A 26,742-nucleotide genomic window follows, 5' to 3' on the forward strand; every position below is an offset into this window, starting at 1 on the left:
TTACATTACAATTTTTTCCTAAAGGCAGGGCTTGTTAAGAACAGAATGTTCTGATACATTTCAGATTGGCTTTTTTTTCCTTCTTGCCAGAGGCTTAAGGGGATTTTTCTCTGATATTCACCTTATAGACATGGTTAAGCTCCTGTGCTCTTCTCCAACAATGATGGGAGTCTCCCTTGAGTTGTTAACACTCAGAGTTGTCCACACTGAGCTTCCAGTAATTCATCAATTATAATTCAGGTTTCCCTACCCTGGCACTGGTTCCCACGGTGCTTGTGGATTTCTGCTTTGGTAAGGTAGGATTCTCTGTATCCTCTTGTCTGATGCTCCAGTTTGGGGGGCAGCAGTTGTCCTGTGTGACATCACATTTCTGATGATTCTAGAAGTTGGTGATTTTTCCATTTCTTCAGCTTTTGACTTGTTATTAGAATGGGGTAGTGACATCTAAGCTCCTTATATGCTGAACTGGAAACCAGAAGTCACTATTCCCATTTTAAGATGAGAAAAACTGTAGGAGGTAGGTCACTTCCCAAAGATCATACAGATATTAGAGACAGAATTGAGACCTAGGCGTGCTAACCACAAGTCTGAGTTATCAACCTGTTTTGTAATTGTGTAAGAGGAGGCTTGGATTCTTACTTATCCATTCTGAAAGGATGTGACAAAACTGGGTTACTGATTCAATTTCTTATATTCAGGAAAGAATGTCATTAAAAGACCATTCTATTTCTCAGAATTCATCTTACTTAAATTATAAAACCTATATACACAAATAGGTTTATTACAGTGTGATTTATAACAGGAAAAATGTAAATAGCTGGAATGATTAGGTAAGTATGCACATACTTGCAATAGGATATTAAGAAAAGCAGATAAGAACAGAGTAAAATGTTTATGATACTGTATTAAGTGAAGAAAGCTGATTATAAAACTGCTCATGTAAAATAGATAGTGAAGGAAAATAGAAAAAAGTACCAGTTTTGAGTATTGAGCTTTTTAAAAAATTGTATTACGTTGTAATAAATATGTAAAATGTAACTTTTTAAAAATATGCATCAGTGATACTTTTATATGTCAGAAACACTGTACTAGTCTTTGTGTTAAAGGACAACATTTCTCACAAGTTTAAAATTTAGTCATAAATATCAGCTTGTGACAGAAATATGTCATTTTTTACATGGAGGAACATGCTAATATAATGGGTGCTAGGTTGTTCCCCTTGCTATTACGTGTATGGCTTAAATGAATGGCTTTCCAGAGGCTTACTAACATGGCATTGCATTGTTAGTTTATGGTACAACAATGTAGAGGAAAAAACGAGTGCAACACTGGGCAATTTCTATAGAAAAGGATTTTAGTAATGCGGTTGGGTGCAAGGCACCATCAACACAGGCTTATATTCATGCTCATTCATTCAGCTCATGGTAAAAAATGCATGTGCCTAAATCCAAGAGAGTAGATAAGTCTGACTTGAAATGTGTTTCTCTCTTTGGTATAATGCTTTTTTTTTTCTCTCAGTTTTTTTTTCAATAATTCCTTGCAGCTCCAGCTTACACACAATGAATTGTTGGTGTCTTTATTGAAAGGGAGGGGGAAGGGGAGAACACTTTTTAAAGCCAGTACCAAAGAAAATAACTCCTTTTGTGTAAAGAGGGATCAATAGTAGTCTCTGTGTTCTTTCTATTTCTTGTTTGTATTTTCTATTGATGTGTACAAAACCTAGACATTTGGCTTTAAGTGTTGATTAAAACAATTTTTTACAGAAAGAATAGAAAAGAAAGAGTCATTTTAACCATCATTGACCTACTTTTAAAAATTCCATTTTGTTCTTAAGTCACATACCCTGACAAAAGAAAAAATCTTGAAGTATGTCTACATGCCAAAACAGTTCCTAACTTAAGTTTCGTTACTATATCTAGGGCAATGAATGCAATTGTGAAAGAGGTCCAACTGGAATTATTTTAAAGTCAGGAATTTTCAACCTAGTTTACCTATAGCCATCTCTGCCTTTAATTATTATGCAGAGATGATTGTCTCACTGTGAACAAGTGGCTAAGTAGAATGGAAGGAGGAGTATTTCCCTTTCATGTGATGGTCCTTTTCCATTCTAGGACTCTGATTGCCTTTATACCAAACCAGGAATGGAAATGCCCAAATCCCTTGGAATGTCCAGTTTTTTCAGGAGTAACATGTATGAAAAGGCCATTTTCTTTTAGAAATTTATAAGCTGAACAGAAATTTATAAACTGAAAATAATGTTGACCAAATGTTTAGGCACCCTGTGGCCCAGCCAAATTGACACATAAAATTAACCATCACAGTGGGTTATGTCAGGAAGGTTGCCTTGAGGAAGAGAAACCTGAACACTGAAGGATAGTGTCTCATAAATAGAATATTAAATTACTACTTTCTCATAAGTAAATAATACCACTAAGTATGTAATATATGTGTGTCTTCAGGAATGCAATGTTTTCTCCCATTTTTAGGAGAAATAATTGGGTCTTTACTCTATTAGGTTAAATTCCTAGAGAAGCCAGTATTAGAATTGAATTTATAAAATGAAAGTATCACATAGAATATTTCTATTATATCAATAGAATATATAATGATTATATTTTCAGGACTATACAGTTTACTAAATGTTCTCACCTACATTATCTTATTTTAGGCTACTCATTTTTGTTGAGATGTTTAATTACTGAAAGACATTTACATTTTTAAAATCTTTTATTAGAGAGAAAGTTTTCAACTGGACATAAAAATAATGAGAATACAGAACTCTTGATTTGGTATATGTGGGTGGTATTTGGGTGCTCTTTCTAATATATGGATATAGAGAAATCCTAATTAGGGTAGCCTTTAGAAAGTCAAAATTTTACTTGAGAGATTATAGCTAAAAAGACAAAAATTCTCAGGCACTTAAAAAAAAAAAAACGGTTTAGAAAACATGCAAGCGTTTATTGGTTTCAATATTTGATATAGAGAAGTAAATCTATGTGTTCAAAATTACCTAGTTTGGGGAATTCCCTGGCAGTCCACTAGGTTAGGACTCCGGGCTTTCACTGCCGAGGGCCTGGGTTCAATCCCTGGTCGAGGAACTAAGATCCCACAAGCCACATGGTGCAGCCAAAAAAAAAAAAAAAAAAAAAAAATTACCTGGTTTCTTGTACAATACATTGCTACCCTGTTCCCTTATGTCTTGCACCTTTAGCTTTCTTCACTACAGAGTTTTTGGTGCTAAAAAGTGCATTGTTCTTCAGGAACCACAATAAACCCTACTGTAATTGAAAAGAAGACAGTGATAGCTATTATCCATACTGACCCATGAGTTATTGCTTTCCTCATTTTCCTCTTTAGTAATTTGTGTTAGAAATAATCTGTACAGATATTTTTAAAAATGTAGAGTCTGTTTTACAAGACCACAGTATGGTCTATCTTGCTGAAAGTATCATTGCGCTTGAAAAGAATGTGTGTTTTGCAGTTGTTTGACATAGTGATTTATTAAACATCAATTAAGTCAAGGTGGTTGATAGCACTGTTCAGATGTTCTTTATCTGTATTGACTTTTTTCTTGTCTAGTTCTAGCAAATGCTGAGAGAGGAATGTTAAAATCCCCAATGGTTCTTCTGTAATCATTTATCTATTAATTATGTAAATTTTGCTTTGTGTAATTTGAAGCCCTGTTTATAATTACTATATCTTCCTGATGTATTGACCATTTCATCTTCATGAAGGGTTTCTCTTTATCTCTGGTAACATTTTTGTTTTGGAATCTATTTTGTTTGAAATTAATATAGCCACTCTAGCCATCTTATTCTTAATGTTTACATGGTATATTTTTCTCATCCCTGTACTTTCAAAATATGTGTTTTCATATTTAGTGTGTGTCTCATGGAGTCAGTATATAGTTGGTTTTTCTTTATATTCACCCAAAAGTCTTTGTCTTTTAGTTGGAGTGTTTTGATCTTTCATAATTAATGTAATTATTGAAATAATTAATGTAGTAGGCAGAAAGATAGTCCTCAAGGCTATTTACTCCCCAACTCCTTAGAACCTGTGAATATGATACCTTGCATAGCAGAAGACTTTGAAGATGTGATTATGTTTAAGGACATGGAAACCAAGAGATTATCCCTGATTATTTGAGTGGGTCCATTCTAATCTCATAAATCCTTTAAAGCAGAGAATTTTTCTCAGATGTGATCAGGGAGAGATGTAACCACAACCACAATGGAAGAAGCTTCAGAGAGATGTGACATGAGAAGGACTTAACCTGCTATTGTTGAATTTGAAGATGAAGGAAAGGAACCAAGATCTGGTAGCATCCAGTTATGGGAACAGCCTTCAGTTTACAGCCAGGAGGAAAACAAGGACCTTACAATCTTAAAACCTGAAGGAACTGATTTCTACCACAAACCCAAATGATCAGAAAACAGATTCCCTTCTAGAGACTTCAGAAAGCAGCTTGTTGAAACCAATTTTAGTTCGCTGAACTCCATGACATATTTCTGTTTTGAATTGAAGTATATTTGATTAACAATGTTGCTTTAGTTTCAGGTATATAGCAAAGTGATTCATTTATATATGAATGTATATATAAATGATATATATACATATATCATATATATGAATATGTATTCTTTTTCAGATTATTTTCCATTATAGGTTATAATAAGGTAGCGAATATAGTTCCCTGTGCTATACAGTAGGTCCTTGTTGTTTATTTTACATATAGTAATGTGCATATGTTGATCCCAAACTCCTAATTTATCCCTGCCCCCCTTTCCTCTTTGGTAACAATAAGTTTGTTTTCTATGTCTATGAGTCTGTTTCTGTTTTGTAAATAAGTTCATTTGTATCATTTTTTTTAAGGTTCCACATATAAGTGATATCATATGATATTTGTCTTTCTCTGTCTTACTTACTTTATTTAGTATGATAGTCACTAGGTCCATCTATGTTGCTGCAGGAATGCAGCCATTATTTCATTCTTTTTTATGGCTGAGTGATATTGCATTGTATGTATGTGTTTCTGTATCTTTATACCACATTTCTTTCATCTATTCATCTATCGATGGACAATTAGACTGCTTCCATGTCTTGGCTATTATAAGTAGTGCTGCTATGAACATAGGCTTGCATGTATCTTTTTGAACTAGAGTTTTTGTCTTTTCCAGGCATAATGCCCAGGAGTGGGGTGGATGGATTATATGGTAAATCTATTTTTATTTTTTTAAGGAACCTCCATACTGTTTTCTATAGTAGCTGCACCAATTTACATTTTTACCAACAGTGTAGGAGGGTTCCCTTATTCTACACCCTTTTCAGCATTTATTATTTGTAGAATTTTTTATGATGACCATTCTGACTGGTGTGAGGTGATACCTCACTGTACAGAGATTTGCATTTCTCTAATAATTATCAATGCACATAACCTTTTCACGTGCCTATTGCCATGTGTATGTCTTCTTTGGAGAAATGTTTATTTGATCTTCTGCCCATTTTTTGCTTGGGTTGTTTGCTTTTTTGATATTGAGCTGTTTGCATATATTGAAAATTAATCACTTGTCAGTCATATCATTTGCCGTATTTCCTCCCATTCCATAGGTTATCTTTTCATTTTGTGATGGTTCCCTTTGTTCTGCAAAACCTTTTAAGTTTAATTAGATCCCATTTGTTTATTTTTGCTTTTATTTCCATTACTCTAGGAGACGGGTCCAAAAAACTATTGCTGTGATTTATGTCAAAGAGTGTTCTGCCTCTAGGAGTTTTATAGTGCCTGGTCATACATTTTCTTATAAGCTGTTTGAGGTTTATTTTTGTATATGGTGTTAGAAAATGTTCTAATTTCATTCCTTCACATGCAGCTGTCCAATTTTCCCAGCACCATTTATTGAGGAGACTATCTTTTCTCCATTGTATATTCTTGCCTCCTTGCTGAATTTGTTAATCAGTTCTAATAGTTTTTGTGTGGAGTCTTTGGGGTTTTCTTATAGAGTTCCATGTTATCTGCATATAATAACAAGTTTACCTCTTCCATCCCAATTTGGATACCTTTAATTTGTTTTTATTGTCTGATGACTGTGGTTATGAATTTCAATGCTATGTTGAAGTGAAATGGTGAAAGTCGGCATCTTTCTCATTCCAGATTTTACCAAGAAGGCTTTCAGGTTTTCATCATTGAGTATAATGATGGCCTTGGGTTTTGTCATAAATAGCTTTTATTATGTTGAGGTATGTTCCCTCTGTACCCACTTTGGTGAGAGTTTTTATCATGAATGGATGTTGAATTTTATCAAGTGCTTTTTCTGTGTCTGTTGAGATAATCATGTGGTTTTTGTCTTTTGTTGATGTGGTGTATCACATTAATTTCCATATGTTGAACCATCCTTGTGATCCTGGGATGAATCCAACTTGGTCATGGTGTATGATCCTTTTTATGTGTTATTGAGCTTGGTTTGCTAATATTTTGTTAAGGATTTTTGCATCTATATTCATCAAAGATATTGGCCTGTAATTTTCTTTTTTGGTAGTATCTTTGGTTTTGGTATCAGGGTGATGGTGACTTCATAGAATGACTTTGGGAGTGTTCCATCCTCTTCAGTCTTTTGGAAGAATTTGAGAAGGATTGATATAAGTTCTTCTTTGTATGTTTGGTAGAATTCCCCAGTGAAGTCATCTGGTCCTGGACTTTTGTTTGCAAGGAATCTTTTTTATTACATATTCTATTTCACTTCTAGTGATTAGTCTGTTCAAGTTATCTATATCTTCTGGATTCAGTTTTGGTGGGCTGCATGTTTCTAGAAACTTGTCCATTTCTTCCAGGTTGTCCAATTTGTTGGCATATAGTTGTTCATAGTATTCCCTTATGATTGTTTGTACTTCTGTGGTATCAGTTGTTATTTCTCCTCTTTCATTTCCTATTTTGTTTATTTGGGTCTTTCCTCTTTGGTGAACCTGGCCAGAGGTTTGTCGATTTTGCTTACCCTTTCAAAGAACCAGCTCTTGGTTTTATTGACTTTTTTCAATTTTTTAAATCTCTATTTTATTTATTTCCTCTCTGATCTTTTATTTACTTCCTTCTGCTGACTTTAGGTTTTGTTTCTTTTTCTTTTCCTAATTGTTTTAGGTGGTTGGTTAGGTTGTTTATTTGAGATTTTCCTTGTTTTATGAGGCAGGCCTGTATCACTATAAGCTTCCCTCTTAGGACTACTTCTACTGTATCCCATAGATGTGTCATTTGTCTTAAGGTATTTTTTAATTTCCTCTTTGATTTCATTGTTGATCCATTGGTTTTTTTATAGCATATCATTTAGTCTCCATGTAATTGGTTTTTTTTTTTATCATTTTTTTTCCTGTGGCTGATTTCTAGTTTCGTGATGTTGTGGTCAGAAAAGATGCTTGAAATGATATCTATCCTCTTAAATTTGTTGAGGCTTGTTTTGTGTTCCTGTATGGTGTCTATCCTAGAGAACATTCCACGTGCAGTTGAAAAGCATGTGTATTCTGCATTTTGGGGATGTAGTGTTCTGTAGATATCAATTAAGTTTAACTGTTCTATTGTGTCATTTAGGGCAGCGGTCCCCAACCTTTTTAGCACCAGGGATCAGTTTCATGGAAGACAATTTTTCCACAGACTGGTGGTGGGGGAGGATGGTTTCAGGATGATTCAAGTTCATTACATTTATTGTGCCATTTATTTCTATAATTATTACATTGTAATAAATAATGAAATAATTATACAATTCATCATAATGCAGAATCAGTGGGAGTCCTGAGCTTGTTTTCCTGCAACTAGACGTTCCCATTTGGGGATGATGACAGACAATGACACCTGAAGTTTGTTGCATATGTCCATTCTACTCCATAATATTGTATTGGTTTCTGTCACTACAGAAAACCCTGCTTCACAAAGATAGTATATTGGAAATGGAAGCAGGCTTTTCAGTGCTTTTGTGGTAATATTAAGATATTCCGCCTTGAATTTAATCCAGAATGAATGGAGATTTCAAGTTGTCTCAAACATAATTTTAAGACCACTGTCATTTGCAATCTCAAGCAGTTGATCCTCTTGTAGCACGGACAAAGTTGATTCACCTGACATTCACAAATGGGTCACAGATCCATTCTTTCGCAGCTCGGGGGTCTTTTGTGGTTGGGAAGTAATGCTTGAACTCTTTTGAAAGCTGAGATAGGTGATCATGCACCAGCTGGGAGAAAGAAGGCCTGGCTCAGTCTTTTTCAAAATCTCTGCTAATGTTTGAAATATGCCAAAAATCCTAGTGTTCACTTGTCGCCCCCATAATTCCACTTTGGCTTTGAATGCAGCTACTTTATCTGCCAACTTGAACACAGTCATCATCCTCCCCTGAAGTGACAGATTAAGTTCATTGAGCAGGTTCAGTATGTCACACAAGTAAGCAAGTTTTGCAACCCATTCTATGTCACTGAAATGTGCTGCCAGTGATGACTTTTTCTAAAAGAAATCTTTGGAGCGGCTCTTATAACTCAAGAACTCTGGCCAATGATCTACCTTTAGAAAGCCATCTCACTTCTGTGTATAAGAGAAGACGTATGTGCTCTATGTCCATCTCCTCACAGAGCTGCACAAACAGACATGAATTAAGGGCGTGTACTTTAATGTGGTTGATAATTTTAGTCACTTTCTGCAAAACGTTAAGTTTAGGTGGAATTTTTTGGCTAGCCAGCATTTCTCTGTGGATGACATTGTGCATAGCCTCACATTCAGAAGTGACCTCTTTGACCCGAGTAGTGAAACCAGAAAGCTATCAAGTCATGGCAGCTGCTCCGTCCATGCATGTACTGACTCAAAATGACCAATTCAGTTTTCCTGATATGTAATCATTCAAAGACTTGAATAGTTCTGCGCTGTGGTGGTGTTTGGCAACAAAAGTGCATATAACATATCCTTATGCACATCCTCCTGAAAAATATATCACACAAAAACAAGCATTGTTGCCTCATTGTCAACATTGGTAGACTCATCAACCTAGATTGCATACCACAGTGATTTATTAATCCTCTCTAACAACTGTGCTTCAATATCCTCTGCTATTTCATCAATTCATCTAGTTATGGTGCTAGCTGAAAGAGAAACACATGCCACCTTTTGAACTGCAGCCTCTCCTAAAAGTTTACAACAAATGTCCTTAGCAGCAGGCAGGATCAACTCTTTACCAATAGTAAAGGGCTTCTTAGCTTTAGCAATGCAGCTAGCCACTAAGAATGATGCTCTCAGTGCAGACACATTGGATGAAGTGGTGGCCTTCAATAATTGCTTCTGTTCCTTGTGTTCACATTTTTTTTTCTTTTGAAAAACTCCAAAGCCTTGTCTTTTAATGCAGGGTGCTTGGTCTCCACGTGGAAAAGCAGTTTTGAAGAATTCATGGCTTTGTTGGATAGCGGGTCACCACATATTATTCAAAGGGGGCTTGGAGAATGCAAATCAGCTGTTGCAATGAACCCATAATTTAAGTAGGACTCTTGGTATTTTCTTTTAAATGCAGCTTTCTTTTTGTTGGCAGTCTTAGAGCCTTCTGTTGTCTCATCATGGAGTCTTTCTCCCTTTTCAAACATGCTCTCCAGCAACATTTGTTTTTTACTCATTTTGGCTAGGGTCAGCTTGTGGGTTTACCAAAACTGTAACTGAGACAAGTGCACAGTGCTGGGAAGAGGCGCAGATAGAAGTGGTAAATAAAATAATGGGTGGGTCACTTGCAGACTAAAACAAGTGTTGAATTCTGACTTAAAGTCTGCCATCAGATGCAGCTGTACAGTTGAAGTGCATCAACTCACTTGCCACTATAAAGCCTGCCACCAGATGCAACTTAATTGTCACTTGCCACTTACTGATAGGGTTTTGATATTAGTCTGCAAGCAATTGATTTATTATGGTCTCTGTGCAGTCAGACCTCTCTGCTGATGATAATCTGTATTTGCAGTCACTCCCCAGAAGTAGCATCACTGTCTCAGCTCCATCCCAGATCATCAGGCATTAGATTCCCATAAGGAGCATGCAGCCTAAATCCCTTGCATCCGCAGTTCATGGTAGTATTAGAGCTCTTATGAGAATCTAATGCTGCTGCTGATCTGACAGGAGGCAGAGCTCAGGCAGTAATGCAAGTGATGGAGAGCAGCCATGAATACAGATGAAGCTTCACTCACTTGCCTGCCACTCACCTCCTGCTGTGCGGCCCAGTATGGGTCCATGGCCTGGTGGTTGGGGACCCCTGATTTAGGGTCTCTGTTGTCTTTTTGATTTTCTTGCTGGAAGATCTGTCTATTGATGTCATTGGGGTGTTAACGTCTCCTACTATTATTGTATTCCCATCACTTTCTCCCTTTATGTCTGTTAGTATTTGTTTTATTTATTTAGGTGCTCCTTCATTGGGTACATATTATATTAAGTGTAATATCCTTTTTTTGTATTGATCCTTTTATCATCATGTAGTGTCCTTTATCTTTCTTTATGGTCTTTGTTTTGAAATCTGTTTTGTCTGATATGAGTATTGCTACCACTGTTTTATTATTTCCATTTGCATTAAATACCTTTTTTGATCCCCTTACTTTCAATTTATATGTGTCCTTTACCCTAAAATGGGTCTCTTGTAGGTAAGTTATTATAGATTCTTGTTTCATTATCCAGTCTTCCACTGTGTCTTTTGATCAGAGCATTTAGTCCCTTGACATTTTAAGTAATTATTGATAAGTATGTATTTGTTGCCATTTTAAACCTTGTTTTCCAGTTGATTTTGAATTTTTTCTTTGTTCCTTTATTCTTTTTGTTTTTCTTCTCATGGTTTAATGGTTTTCTTTTGTAGTATACTTAAGTACTTTTCTTTTGGGTTTTTGTGAATCTATTGTATGTTTTTGATTTATGGTTACCCTGTTTTTCAAGTATGGTAACCAGCCACTGTATCTTATTTGCTTTAGACTGGTAGTTGTATGAGCTCAAATATATTCTAAAAGATCTACATTTTCTTACTCCCCTCCCCCACATTTTGTGATTTTTATATCCTATTTTGCATCTTCATGTTTATCCTTTTATTGTTCATTGTAGTTATAATCACTTTCACAGAATTTTTTAAATTGTCTTTTAACCTATACACTGGCTTAAGTGATCTTCAATCCTTTTATGTATTTACTTTTCCTATTGTGGTTTTCCCTTTCCTATAGATTCTTGCTGCTTCTCTGTTTAGAGAAGAACTTTCAATATTTCTTTTAAGATAGGTTTGGTATTGCTGTTTTCTGTTAGTTTTTGCTTATCTGAGAAATTCTTTCTCTCTCCTTCTATTCTAAATGATAATCTTACTCTGGGTAGAGTAGCCAAGACTGCTGATCCCTGTAAGGACTTTGAATATATCTTGCCACTCCCTTCTGGACTGCAAACTTTCTGTAGAGAAATCAGCTGCTACCCTTATGGGGGTTCCCTTTGCAACTCTTTGTTTTTATCTTGCTTCCTTTAGAGTCCTCTCTTTATCTTTAAGTTTTGCCATTTTAATTATGATATGTCTTGGTGTAAATCTATTTGAGTTCTTCTTGCTTGGGACCCTCTGTGCTTCTTGTACCTGGTTATCTATTTCCTTCTTTAGGTTTGGGAGGTTTTCAGCTGTAATTTCTTCAAATACATTTTCAATCACATTTTCTCTTCTTCTTTTTCTGGGATTCCTATTATGCATAGATTGGCACACTTCATATTATCCAAGAGATCTCATACATTGCTTTCATTTTCTTTTTCATTTGTCTTTCTGTTTGCTGTTCTGATTGGGTAATTTTTGTTATTCTGTCCTCTGGATCACTCATTTGATTTTCTGCATTATTTAGTTTGCTATTTATTGCCTTTAGCTCAGTTTGCATCTTGGCAATTGAGTTGTTTAAGTTTGATTGGATCCTCTTTATAGTTTCTAGTTCCTTGTTACAATGATCCACATTTCTACTCATAGCTTTTCTTAATTCCTTCTGTGTTTTTGTTTCTTCCTTTCTGAATCAGGGCCTGGTAGACTGGAGCAGTCTGTTTTATTGTTTGTTCTTTCAGAGGACTTCTCTTGGTCTTTTAATTGGGAGTAATTCCTCTGCTTTTTTATTTTTCTTGTATTTCTCTGACTCTATAAATTTAACAGTTATCTACTGTGTTCTCAAAGGGTTGTTTTTATGTGGAAGTGCTTCTGTGTAGCCTGCTTGAGTCCAATATTTTTGGTGTGAGGGCTGTTTTTGACGTGGATGCTTGCCATGTCTTTCCTCAGAATGTGCTGGCCCTTGGCCTTTTGATAGGGGTTGTGTTTGTTGTTATCATGAAGAGATCCCATACTGGATGTTGGGTAGGGCCTCATCCTTGCTCTGTGGGTGTCACAGCCCTGTTGGGGGCAGGATCTGCTCCCAGTTGTTGTAGTAGAAGTCCTCAGATCTGGTTCTAAGTTGTGGTATGAAGAAGGAGGGACGGGAGCACTCCCTCTGAGAAAGGAGCCACTGTGTGTTCCTCCCTAAAAGATGTCCTCCCACCAGTGTGGTACTGTCCTCCCACCAGTGTGGCACCTATCACCCAGTGTGTGTGCCCACAAAGATCATTGTTGCCGATACTGCCTTTGGTGGCCACCTCCATTTGGAGGCTCCAGTAATCAGCTCAAGGCCCCTTAAGCATGCACGCATGCTCACAAAGCTGCCAGTGTATAAATCCAATGGATCTGAGTCCCCTGAGCCCACAGACCATCAGCCCAGATGGTCCTCAGGGGCAGGTGCAGTGCTGGTCCCAAATTCCACTGGAGTGAGAATCCCTTGGAGCTGCTTCCCCATGCCTGCAGTGGGATCACTGGCAATCAGCTCAGACTTCAGCCCCACCTCCACATGTGCATGCCCATAAAGTTTGCAGAAATGGTGGCCCAGAGCCATGCTCCACGAGAACACACTGACACTGAGGTGGCTATGGTAGACCCTTTATCATGTAGTGATGGTCCTTTCAATACATGAATACAATGAAATATTATTTAATCTTAAAAAGGAAGGAAATTCTGATACATGCTGCAACATGAATGAAACTTGAGGACATCATACTAAAACAAAAGACAAACACTATATTATTTCATTTATATGATGTACCTAGAATAGTGAAATTTACAGAGACAAAAGTAGAATGGTGTTTGCTAGGGAGAGGGGGGTAGATGGCTATTGTTTAATGGGTATAGAGTTCCAGTATTTCAAGATAAAGAGATTTCTGGTGTTAAATGGTGGTGATAGTTACACAGCAATGTAATGTACTTAATATCACTGAACTGTACACATTAAAATGGTTAAGACGGTAAATTTTATGTGTATTTTACCACAATGAAACATTTTAAAAAAGAAATAGGAAAATATGTAACAGAGATGATACATGGCCTGCGAAGTCTGTATTATGTATTATCTGGCTCTTTACAGAAAAAGTTTGCTTACCTTTGATGATCAAATACGTTAATTTGGTTCCAGAAGGGAAGAAAAAAGAGAATGAGGGAGAAGAATATTTGAGGAAATGATGGAAAATTTCCAACTTTGATAAAAAAGCAAAATTTGAAGCTACAAGATGGTAGAGGAAAACCAAACAGGATAAACACAAAGAAGCTCAGGTAAGACACATCTTACACATCAAACTGATGAGAGCCAAAAATGAAGAGAAAATACAACAAGTAGCAAGAGAAAAATTACATATTACATAAGGAACAACAAATAATTTTTTTTAAAATCAGAAACCATGGCAACCAGAACAAGAGATCGGATCAACGTCATTAAAATGCTGAAAGAAAACAGTCAATGAAGAATTCTATATCCAAATCATCATTTAAAAATGAAGATGAAATAAAGGCATTTTCAGAATGAAAAAAGAAAAAACTATAAGCAGGAGATCTGTACTGGAAGGACAAGTAAAGAAAGAGGAAGTGATTCAAGAAAAGGAAAAAGACTTTAGATGGAAAACTTAGAACTTCAGGAAAGAATGATGAACACTGGAAATGGTACATATCTGCATAAATGCGAAACTCTATTCTTATGTTTCTTTTTGCTATTTTCTTCTATTTCTTTATAAACTATATACCTGTTTGAAAACATAACAATGTGCAGTTTATAATGTGTGCAGATGTATTGCATATAATAATCATAACATAAAGGACAGGGAGGATCTGGCTCTACATGGTTGTTAGACTGTCATATTTTACATAAAATAGGACATTGCAGTACTAAACATGGACTCAGAAAAATTAAGGAGGTATATTTTAAGGCCTGGAGCAAACACACACACACACATACACACACACCACACAAAGCAAAAAAGTGTAACTAAAAAACAAACAAGAAAATTAACATGGAATTTAAAATTTTTTTTCACATATTTTTAGAAGTAAAAATATATAAAGGGAAAAAAAAGAGACAATTATTTTCCTCCTTCTTTTATGATCATCTTTCTCACTGTAGCTGGGAACTTTTCTCAGTTTTTAGGACAAATGTGATTAGATTAAGCCAGGCAGATAATTCAGGATGATCTTCTGATTTCAAGGTCCTTAACCTTAATCACATCCACAAAGTCCCTTTTGCCATGCAAAATGCCATATGCACAGGTTATGAGGATTAGAACATAGACATCTTTGGTGACCATTATTCTGCCTGTCATAGTGCCCTCTAGCCTCCAAATATTCATGTTCACCTGGTAGGCAAAATACACTCACCTCAGCCCAAGATCCCCCAAAACTCTGAACCCATTACAGTATCAACTCAAGGTCTAAATTCTCACCTAAATCTCAAAACCACCAATCCTATCATCTAAATCATCTAAATTACTTATCAGTGAGGTTTTGTGTATAATTCACACTAGGGTACAATTCCTCTTTTTCTTTGGATCTTTGAAGTTAAAGAACAGTTATCTGCTCCCAAAATATGATGATAGTACAAACGTAGGATAATAGCTCTAGAATTCCAGTCCAAAAGGATATTGGAAGTGGGAAGAAAAAAAAGTCACTTGTCCCAAGAAATACAGAAATTCAACCAGGCAAGCTCCACTTGGTTTTGAATACCTGGGAATAATCCTCTTTGGCACCAGGATTCTGCCCTCTGGATCTGAGGCTCTAATCCTCAGAGCCATCCTTCCCTTTCAATGCAAAGTAGCAGATGTTTATACCTGAGTAGTTTTATCAGTCTGTTTCCTGAATATGGAATCTGAGGGTCAGTCTTCTTTCATTTTGCACCTTCCCTTTCAGTTCAACCTGGCAGTGTTTCTGCTGGTATAAAATTCTCAGGAACCATATGGGTCTCCTGTGTATGTCACAGGGATTCAGTCCATTAGAAAAGAGGCTTGTCCACAGATTTCCCTATCCAATTTCATCTTTATTTTTGGCTTTTGCTGAGACTGTGGGGGACAATACCCTTAAGCTTCTAAGTTGCTCTCTTTTTTGATGAAATTTGTGAGTTACATCCTTAATGTCTTCAAAGAACCTTTGATATAATTAAATATTTGAACTTTTGATCTTTCTGAGTTATTAACACATAGTTGTAGGTTATAACCTTGGTTTTTTTCACTAGAGCATACTTTTCTGATACTGAATCTATTAATTTTGGCATTTTCTAAAATCTAGATAGGCTGAGAACTTCCAATATCAAGTCATAGCTCCATTTGGTTTAATGTTCTTCCCTCAGTTTCTTTTTACATTTTACTCTAAGCAGCAAGAAAATACCAAACCATACATTCAATATTTAGTTCAGTAATCACAGCTAAATTCCAATTTCACTTTTTACAAGTTCTGCTTTCCACATAATTCTAGGACACAGTTATACTAATTTTTCTGTCACAATATAACAAAGATTTTTTTCTTCAGTTTCAAATAATATGTTCCTCATTTCCTTTTGCGTCTTCACTGGCAACACCTTTAAAATCCATATTTCTCTTTACAGTATTTTCAAGACAGTCTAGGCTCTTTCTGTTTTTTTCTTTTTTCATAGCATAGATAGTTTTTAATGTACTGTATCTATCAAATATGAATCTCAGCTAAATACAAACAAAAATCATTTTTATTCTCAAAGCTATGTTAGTTTACAAATCCCAATTTATCAAAATGTTAAAACAAAAACAGATGGTTCCCATTTTCTTCATACTTTTTCAGTATGATACATACATTTTCAAAATGATACATACTGAAAACATCTGTGCTCAGTTTTTTGAAGCAAATTCTATGAGACCAATAAGCATTGGCAAAGAACATAAGATCATGAAATGCTGTCTTTTGTTGCTTTCACTTAAGGCAAATTTAGGCCTTTCCTATCGTGCTCCTCAAAGTTCTCCAGCCTCTGCTCAATGCCCAGTTCCAAAGCCAACCTATTGCCACACTTCAGTATTCATTAAAAAAGCATCCTACTTTCAGCTACCAAAACCTGCATTAATTTTCTATTGCAGTCATAACAAATTAATGCAATCTTTGTGGCTTAAAACAACATAAATATGGCATGGGAGACTGGTCCAAGATAGCAGAGGAGAAGGACTTGGAGCTCACCTCCTCCCACAAATACATAAAAATTACATCTACATGTGGAACAGTTCTCAGAAATACCTACTGAAGGCTTGCAGAAAATCTCATACAACCAAAGCTACAAGAAAGATCACCATGTAACCAGACAGGATGAAGGAAAAAGGGAGAAGAGGAATCAGGACAGGACTTGCATCCCTGGGAGGAAGCTGTGAAACAGGAAACCTTCTTTTACCCTGGGAACCTTCTTCACTACCATACACATACAAGAATCTACTACCCAGGATGAAAAATATTTACTCTGTGTCATATTAGCTTCAGACATGTTTTACAAAAGAAATGAAATTGTTATGAATACAGTTGGTCTCCATCACTCTGCTTATTGAATACCTGTGTATTCAATCAGTTGTTGCTTTTGCTTTTTAAATCATACGTATGTTGTCACTATCAAAACATTGCATGTTTTAAATTTCCATAAATAATATCGTGTATTATCATTTGCAGCTTGATTTTCTTTTTCATTTCGTATTACATTTTTGAAATCTGTTGACACATCACTTGTAAGAATATATCTTTTAATATCAAAATGTTTTATCCAATTCATTTAATTAAAGATCTTAATTCATTTTAAGAGTTTTTCTGTGAACTTCCTTAAATTTTCATAAACTCAATCACACTGTCTGCAATTAAAAAGAAATTTCTAAATATTTAAAAGTAACTATGATGTTTTCAATGTTATTTGAAGTTATTTGCCATAAAATAAGCATGTATTAAAATCCTAACAGATTTTTAAAATCTTGAAACAGTGTTAAATTTTATCAACTTTTTTTGCATGTATTGAAATAATCATATGATATTGATTCTCTAATATATTATATTGATACATTGTTCTGAAATGATCCTAATATCAGGACATATTAATATTTTAATGCATGGCTGGAGTTCATTTGTTAGTATTTTATCTATATTCATAAATAAGATTGGTGAATAATTTTGATTTCTCATACTTTCATGTCTGATTTTTCTACTTAAGTTACACAGGCTTTACAAAATGACTAGGTAGTTTTCTTTTTTTCTTTTTTTGGAGCAGTTTTTATTAGGTAAAGATTATATGTTTTTTGTTTATTTGATAGAACTTATCTATTTAACTTTATGGGCTTGGCATCATTTCTTTTCCTGTGGGTGAGAAGGGAAAGGGGGAGAAGATGAATCAATTTTTTAATGGTATTGTTCTCTTTAAGTTTTCTATTTCTTCTTGACTCATGTTTGTAATGTAAATATTTTCAAATGTTCTCCTTTTACCATTAGGTTCTTCAGTTTTTTCCTTTTGATTCTTAAGTTGCCACTATAACTCTAAAAGTAGTCTCCTTTTCTCATTTTATAATATTGATTATTTGAGCTTCTTTGACTTAAATAGCCTTGATTAAAAGTTTTCTATTTTATTTTTCTTTTCCAAAAAAACAGCTTTTGATTTTTAGACTTTCTCTTTTGTTTCCTTGTTTGTTTCCTTATTATTTTTTACTCTTACCTTTATAGCTGCTTTATTTCACTTATTAGATATATTACCTTTATTTTCACCTTTACCTATTAAGATTAGCACATAGCTCATATATTTAATTTTTTTCTTTTTTCTAACTTAGGAATGTATCCAATAACTGTTGTGGTAATTAGCACTCTAACCATGCCCCACACATTTTGATATATAATTTTTTGCTGCCATTCATTTTTAAATACTTTGGGATTTCCATTGTGATTTCTTCTTTAACCTGTTATTTATTCTGTGTGTGTGTGTGTGTGTGTGTGTGTGTGTTTCCATGTATAGGATTGTCTTTGTTTCTTTACTCTTTTGCTATTGATTTTTTATTATTGATTTGTGGTCAGGTCATACAAACTGATTTTTTTTTTAATTGAGACCTCCCCATGGCTTGTACTGACTGATTATTTTTATAGGTTTCATATGTGCTGGAAAGAATATACAATATCTATTTCTTGAATGTAGAGTCTGATAGATAAGTAGGTAGGTGGAGATAGATAATAATGTTGTTGACTACACTGCTTGTATTTTATATAACCTTGATAATATTTTTGCTCAATAAACCCTTGGAGAATATTTTAAAGTTTCCCATTGTAATTATAGATTTGTTAATTTCTTCTTATAATCCTATCAATTTTAACTTTATGTACTATAATCATATATTGTTAGAATATCACAGTTTATAAAGATTTGTATGCATTGGTGAATATTTTATTATTATGGAGATGTTCATCATTGTTAGGGCTTTGGTTTTAAATTCTAGTTAGTAATTTCATTATTTAGTAGTACTCTACAGCTTTCTTTTTATTAACATCATCAATATATAACTATCATTTTTGTTTCTATTTAACTTTATATTCTTTTATTTCTGTATTATTTGGCTTTATTTATGTCTCTTAAAAAAACATTTAATATATTTTAAAATATATGCTGATAGATTATTATTTTAATACATGAATAGATTACTGATTTTGACTTACACAGGGCATGGCGTTTCCTTTTCTCTTTGATTTTCCTAGGTTCTTTTTCTTCTTTTCTTACCTTTCTGCTACAATGGTAAAGTTCTTCTTAATTCTTTTTGTGTATTTTGCTTGTATAAACTCATCAGCTGTGTTTCTATTATTGTAGTGGTTATATGTCTTAGATATATATTTAGATACATACTTACCATGTAATGATTCTTAATTTCTCTGTGTTTATTTTGTGTTTATCAACATCTACTTTTTATCATTTAGTTTTCGTAGGAAACAGGGAAAGTCAAAGAAGTGGAACTGGCCTGTGTAACTTAGCAGCACGTCAACCCACTTTCACAGAAAGGGCTACCTGAGGTTGAGCCTATATGTTCTAAACTTTAAATTTTTCTAATAAATTTAAAGTAATTTAGTATCTCTTTCCTCCTCTCAAACAGGACCTCATGTATATTATTTCTATCTAGAGTTTTAGTTTCAGCTTTTTAAAAAGAAAGAAACAATAAAATTCAACAAAAATTCCTTATTTTTAATCAAATATACAAACACATATTTTCTTTTTTCTCCTCACAATTGCTTCTTGCATCCCATTCCTTCCATCCAGATATACTTTTCTGTTTAGTACAGTATTGAATAAAAGCTTTAGACTTTCTTCAGCCAAAAAGTATGAGTAAAATAGTCCATTAGCTGCTATGTGTTAAAAATGTTTTCCTAGCATCCTTACTCTTGAGTGATAGTTTAGGGTGCACATAATAGGAAGTTTAATGTCTTTTTCTTCAGCATTTTGAAGCTTTTGCTTCATTGTCTTCTGGGCCCTATTGCTTCTCAAGAAATGCCTGCTATTATTCTAATTATCATATAATTTACTTTTCTCCCAGGGAATTTTTAAGATTTTCTCTTCAGCCATGATATTTTACAGGTTCACTATGATTGTCTAGGTATAGGATTGTTCACTTTTATCTTTCTTAACTCTCTATCTGCATTTTCCAAATGAGGATTTGCTACTTCAGTCTGGAGATTTCTAAGTTATTATCTCTTTAAATATTATGTTCTCTTCTGAAAATTTTATGGGAAAAATATTTGTCAGACCATCCTCCAAGTCTGTTATAACGTTGACATCATAGTTTCCCTTTATCTTTCTTTTAGATGCTCTAGGCCACATCCTCCGTGCTCTTTATTGATATTCTCTTCAGCTCTTCCAACCTGGTTTACTCAGGTTTTTTGGTTATTGTGTAATTTCAAAGGCTATGTTTTACATTTCTAAGATTTCTCTTTAGTAGTTTTTTATAGCCACATGTTTTTTATTCTTAACCTTCTTTTCAGTATTACAATCATTTGTTCTTTCCTGCATGCATGCATTTCAAGATCTTAAATGTACTTAACATCTTAAATCTACATACCTAAGTCTTTTTCAAATTACTCAAACATAATTATGTTACCAGATTAGTGTTTGTTTGATGGCTATCTTTCATGATTAATTTTTTTCTCTTTGTATGCTTTGAGATTTTAGTGTATTGTCTTCAATATGCCTTTCCTTGTTTCTTTCTTTCTTTGATTTAGTTTAATCTCTTCTTTCTCACCTTTCCATGTGTGACTGCTTTTATTGGCAATCAGAGCTCTCATAATGCTAGGATATTATGAATACATTACTAAGCTAGTTGGGGCTTGGCCCAGCCTTTTTGAAGCAACTATTTGTGCTTCCTTCTAACCCTCTAGGCAAAAATTTGATGTTTGCCTCTGATTGTGGTTGCCCTGGCCTAACTTTCTATTTCACTCACTGAACCCAGCTGTGTTCTCCCACTCATTTTGACCCGCAGGAGATGAATCATGGCCACTTCTGCTTGTTTCTCATCCTGGAACTCAGTAGGCCTGTGAATTAAACCACACTTACTGAGTAATATTCCATTGTATATACGTGCCACATCTTCTTTATCCATTCATCTGTTGATGGGCATTCAGGTTGCTTCCATGTCCTGGCTATTGTACATAGTGCTGCAATAAACATGATGGTACATGTTTCTTTTTGGATTATGGTTTTCTCTGGGTATATGCCCAGTAGTGGAATTACTGGGTCATATGGTAGTTCTATTTGTAGTTTTTTAAGGAACCTCCAAACTGTTTTCCATAGTGGCTGTACCAACTTACATTCCCACCAACAGTGCAGGAGGGTTCCCTTTTCTCCACACCCTCTCCAACATTTATTGTTTCTAGATTTTTTGATGATGGCCATACTGATCAGTGTGAGGTAATACCTCATTGTGGCTTTGACTTGCATTTCTCTAATGAGTAGTGATATTGAGCATCTTTTCATGTGTTTGTTGGCCATCTGTATGTCTTCTTTGGAGAAATGTCTATTTAGGTCTTCCGCCCATTTGTGGATTGGGTTATTTGCTTTTTTGGTATTAATCTGCATGAGCTGCTTGTATATTTTGGAGATTAATCCTTTGTCAGTTTCTTTGTTGGCAAGTATTTTCTCCCATTCTGAGGGTTGTCTTCTTGTCTTGTTTAAGGTTTCTTTTGCTGTGCAAAAGCTTTTAAGCTTCATTAGGTCCCATTTGTTTATTTTTGTTTTTATTTCCATTTTTCTAGGAGGTGGGTCAAAAAGGATCTTGCTTTGATGTATGTCATAGAGTGTTCTGCCTATGTTTTCCTCTAAGAGTTTTATAGTGTCTGGTCTTATGTTTAGCTCTTTAATCCATTTTGAGTTTATTTTTGTGTATGGTGCTGGGAAGTGTTCTAATTTCATTCTTTTACATGTAGCTGTCCAATTTTCCCAGCACCACTTATTGAAGAGGCTGTCTTTTTTCCATTGTGTATTCTTGCCTCCTTTGTCAAAGATAAGGTGCCCATATGTGTGTGGGTTTACCTCTGGGCTCTCTATATTCTGTTCCATTGATCTACCTTTCTGTTTTTGTGCCAGTACCATACTGTCTTGATCACTGTGGACTTGTAGTATAGTTTAAAGTCAGGAAGCCTAATTCCACCAACTCCATCTTTCCTTCTCAAGATTGCTTTGGCTATTCGGGGTCTTTTGCATTTCCATACAAATCATAAGATTTCTTGTTCTAGTTCTGTGAAAAATACCGTTGGTAATTTGATAGGGATTGCGTTGAATCTGTAAATTGCTTTGGGTAGTCAGTCATTTTCACAATGTCAGTTTTTCCAATCGAAGAGCATGGTATGTGCCTCCATCTGTTTGTATCGTCTTTGATATCTTTCATCAGTGTCTTATAGTTTTCTGCATATAGGTCTTTTGCCTCCTTAGGCAGGTTTATTCCTAGGTATTTTATCCTTTTTGCTGCAATGGTAAATGGGAGTGTTTCCTTAATTTCTCTTTCTGCTCTTTCGTTGCTAGTGTATAGGAATGCAAGAGATTTCTGTGCATTAATTTTGTATCCTGCTACTTTACTAAATTCATTAGTTAGTGCTAGCAGTTTTCTGGTAGAATCTTAAGGGTTTTCTATATATAATATCATGTCATCTGCAAAGAGTGACAATTTTACTTCTTTTTCAATTTGGATTCCTTTTATTTCATTTTCTTCTCTGATTGCTGTGGCTAAAACTTCCAAAACTATGTTGAATAATAATGGTGAGAGTGGACACCCTTGTCTTGTTCCTGTTCTTAGAGGGAATGCTTTCAGTTTTTCACTATTTAGAACGATGTTGACTTTTGGTTTGTCATATATGGCTTTTATTATGTTGAGGTAATTTCCTTCTATGCCCATTTTCTGGAGAGTTTTTATCATAAATGGATGTTGAATTTTGTCAAAAGCTCTTTCTGTGTCTATTGAGATTATCATATGGTTTTTATCCTTCAGTTTGTTAATATGATGATGGAATATTACTCAGCCATAAAAAGGAATGAAATTGAGCTATATGTAATGAGGTGGATAGACCTAGAAGCTGTCATACAGAGTGAAGTAAGCCAGAAAGAGAAAAACAAATACTGTATGCTAACGCATATATATGGAATCTAAAAAAATGGTAATGATGAACCCAGTGACAGGGCAAGAATAAGGATGCAGATGTAGAGAATGGACTTGAGGACACAGGGTTGGGGGCCGGGGGCAAAGGGGAAGCTGGGATGATGTGAGAGAGTAGCATAGACATATATACACTACCAACTGTAAAATAGATAGCTAGTGGGAAGTTGCTGTATAACAAAGGGAGATCAACTCAATGATGGGTGATGCCTTAAAGGGCCAGAACAGGGAGGGTGGGAGGGAGTCGTGGGAGGGATGGGATATGGGGATATGTGTATAAATATAGCTGATTCACTTTGGAGTACCTCAAAAACAAGAGTGTACAAGAGTGTAAAGCAATTATATTCCAATAAAGAGCTTAAATAAATAAACCTCACTTGCTATTCTGTGTTTTTAGTCTGTTTATGGTCTTCAGAGATGTGTATCTTACTTTTGGTCATAGCCATGTTTTTAAAAATATATGTGATATATCATCTATCTTTGCTGTGGCTTTTGGAGGAGGAGCAAAGGAAATATTTGACATAAACTGCCAGTACCAACTTGAACAGCAGTCTCATTGCAGGTGACTTTATATGAGCAAAAGCCATCAGAAGCAGTTACAAATCTAAATACAAGCTTTACACAAAAGTAGTAAAGCATCAATCCTGTCCCAGTTACAGTTCTGGGTACCACTTATTTAATTGGGGAGGATCACTTATGCAACATGATTTTAGAGTATTGATTAGTTTCTTTAACCAACTTGCATCTTGATGTCTAAAATTTTGGGAACTGTTTCTAGCATTTGATATAGTATTACAATTAGTCTTTTCCCCTGGTAAAATATACATCTCCTTGTGTTAGATATGAATTTAAGCCTTACAGGTCATTTATGTCCTACTGCCTTATCATGAATCAGTTTGTCAGATTTTTTCCTGAGATCAAGTTTTGATTAGAAGGACAGAAAGAATATGTCTGGAGTGTAGATCTGGGTGATAAACTGTTGTTTTTAAAAGAACGCCAGTCTTGGAGTCAGTAAGTAGGAGGTCCCGTCACTGATAGCGGTGTCATCTTGGAGAGATTTTTAAGTTCTTTGAAGTTCAGTTTCCTTCATCTCTAAAATGGAATCTTTATGAAGATTACATGAGATGATGTATGTAGAAGCACTGATTACATAGTAGGTACTCAATAAAAGTTAGTTGAAATATAGTAAAAAACAGAAAAGTGAAATCTGAAGCTCCAAAGAGGTTTCCAAAGTCATCTGCATAATTTTGTCCTTGTCGGCCACAAATTCTATAAGGCTAATCTTCATAAATAATTTAGGTCCTATCTCTGCAAAATTAGACATCTGGTTATTAATTTTAGGGATATACTTTAGGTGTGAAGATCTTATAATCATGGCTTCAGAGAAAAACATTCAAATTGCATAGGCTTCAATTAACAACTGAAGTCAAAGATTCTGAACCAATTTGTTGTCATGGCACATTTATTATTTTCATTGACAATTTTCAGTGGAGACACTGTGAACTAACACATTTGCAAGGAGAAAAACAAATCACTTTGCAGAATGCCTACGTAGGCAACAAAGGGCAACTGAGTTTGTTGCTCGTTAGAAGTGTTTGCTTTTATTAGTCCTAAGAGAAACATCATGGCCCAGGACACTGTCGTCGAACTAAATCTTAAATTACACATACAGATATTTTTAAGTTCACAGATTAACCCCAAGTCATGGAGTATTCTTATGAAAATCTCACAATTATTTCCATTGTATCAAAACTGAGCCCAAAGGATATGGTTTATCCAAACCATATCTTATATTTTCAGAATTCTTGCTGTTTTCCAAAGCACTTTTATTTATAGGCATTGTCTGACTTGAGCCTCATGATAAATGAATAAAGTAGGAATTACAACCTCTGGTACACAGGTAAAGAAACTGAGGTTAAGAGAAGTGAAATGATTTTCTCAAGTAAACTGGAGTTCCTTCAACTGTGTATAGTTGTCAGAGTTCCAGTGCCTAGCACAGGGTCATCCACACTATGGGTGTATACATTTTTATTGCAGGCTATGAGTAAGATTCGCTGAACCGAGTGTTATACAGTACATTCAAAATTGTGTTCTCAACATTGCTTAGAAGATTCATGTTATAGACTACAATTAGCATGCACGTTTTTGGCATAGAGAGGAAACCAATTTCTAAATCCCTGCCTGTTGAGAAATTGTTTTACCTTTTTTATCTTGGAGATTCCCACCACTTTGAAACATGTTGAATAACTCCAATTCATAATGAAAACAATTTGTAAATATAATTTTATACAATACCACAAAACCAAGCAACAAGAAAGAAAAGCCTCCTCCTTACTGTTAGTAAGTGTAACACGTCCTGATGTGTCCAGAATTACCTTATGAGACATCAGATACTGAGCTCAAATGACTACAACAAAGGCTTAAGCACAGGGTTTGCCTTAGCAACAAGTTCAGATTCTTTTTGTTAAGACATTGCACTTGTATGTCAGCATATTTTAAATATAACTTTGCTTCTCTTGAGCAAAGGGACTTTTGTAATATTTGTAGCAACACATATCTCTATGAGCTTATTTTAGCTCCTCAATGGGTTTTAAAAATTATTTGCATGATTTTAAATGAGGTGCTGTACCTCCTATCTGAAGAATAGTAAAAATCATTTCTGTCTCTATTACCCTTCCCCTATTATCTGAATTACTCACCCTGGCCTTATTCATCTACATTTCTTTCTGCTGTGTCCTTCCGTATGCCAATGTTGCTGTGATGACATATGTCTATGTTAGTCTGAGAAAAATATGCCTGGTACACTTTTAAAAAATAAGTTCATCACTCCACCTGGCCACCAGCCTCCCCACCCTCATCCACCAACAATCAAGCAGAAAACTAACAAAGGAAACTCCTATTTCCTTTTTCAGCTCACTTACTGTGTCACCTAGGGAAGATACTATTACCTGCATCACATTTTAAGCAGGACTGCATTATGATTTTCATAGACCCTGGGCAGCTTTTTCTTCTTGGGCCTTTCATTCATAAAAATATATTTTTAAATGTTATTTTATGACTGTACTGGTATAAAGATGAATATATTAATATGATATATTGAAACATGGCTTACCTAAAAGTTTATATTTTTCTTCTGATTTGAAAATGAATTATTTTTGAGGTCCTCTGTGGGTCCTAGGCACTAAGCTGCCTAATGGGGAAGTCAACCCTGATTCTAAGGCCAAGTAATCCTAGGAAATCCTCAAATTAAAAAAAATGACTGTAAGAAAGGTTTCCTAGAAAACTTTGTTAATATTGATGCCCTTCTTAATGTTCAAGTTTCTGAAACAGGTTTGGGGCTTCTTCAGCTTCGAAGACGTAGGCATCCCATGCAAGTGAAACAAAGACCAAAGATAATTAATTTGACTAATTTCAGACACAAAAATTAGTCTAACGTGTACTGAGAGCTTATAATGTGCTGGGACTAGACTAGTGCCTGTGTGCCTGCCTCATTATCACTACTCCAAGAAATAGGTGTTAGTGTTACTTCCGTTATAAAAATACGAAAACCAAAGGTTATAACAAAGTGATAGGTCCAGTGTCCTACAGGAAGTAGATGGTAGAGACAGGATCTAAACTGATATTTGAGCCTTAACCACAATGTTTATCCTGTTGTCTTTAATATATTGTTTGTATGATTATAATGTATTAGCATTACTTTTACAATGTAATGTACACCTTCTCTTAATGCTCATTGCTAAGATAAGAAAAGATCATCTGTT

The sequence above is a fragment of the Hippopotamus amphibius genome, chromosome 10, assembly GCF_030028045.1.
Source record: "Hippopotamus amphibius kiboko isolate mHipAmp2 chromosome 10, mHipAmp2.hap2, whole genome shotgun sequence".
NCBI lineage: Eukaryota > Metazoa > Chordata > Mammalia > Artiodactyla > Hippopotamidae > Hippopotamus > Hippopotamus amphibius.